We start from the raw sequence: 411 nt of genomic DNA on the forward strand, positions 1-411 counted from the left end.
GACTGGCCTAGGGGTATTTTAAAGGGGTTTTAAATTAAATTTTTAGTAGAAGCGGCCAAATTTAAATAGTTATTTTTAATCTTTTTAAATTTTGTATTGTATTATATCATTGTTTTAAACTGGCTGTAAGCCGCCCTGAGTCCTCCGGGAGAAGGGCGGGGTATAAATTTAATAAAATCAAAATCAAATCAAAATCAAAACAAGAAAAAAGTCAAGGAAACTATAGGTCCACTAAAGAGAGAAGGTGGCAAGGAAGTAACAGGCAGCAGGGAGAAAGCAGAGCTGCTTAACTCATTCTTTGCATCAGTCTTCACACAAAAAGAAATTATAGCCCAATATACAAAAAAAACTACTGCAAAAGGCAAACAAAAATTAAATAAGAAAGTAAGTGGAAAGAGAACACCTATCCAA

The sequence above is a fragment of the Protobothrops mucrosquamatus genome, unplaced genomic scaffold, assembly GCF_001527695.2.
Source record: "Protobothrops mucrosquamatus isolate PMUCROS unplaced genomic scaffold, P.Mucros_1.0 scaffold46, whole genome shotgun sequence".
Lineage (NCBI taxonomy): Eukaryota > Metazoa > Chordata > Lepidosauria > Squamata > Viperidae > Protobothrops > Protobothrops mucrosquamatus.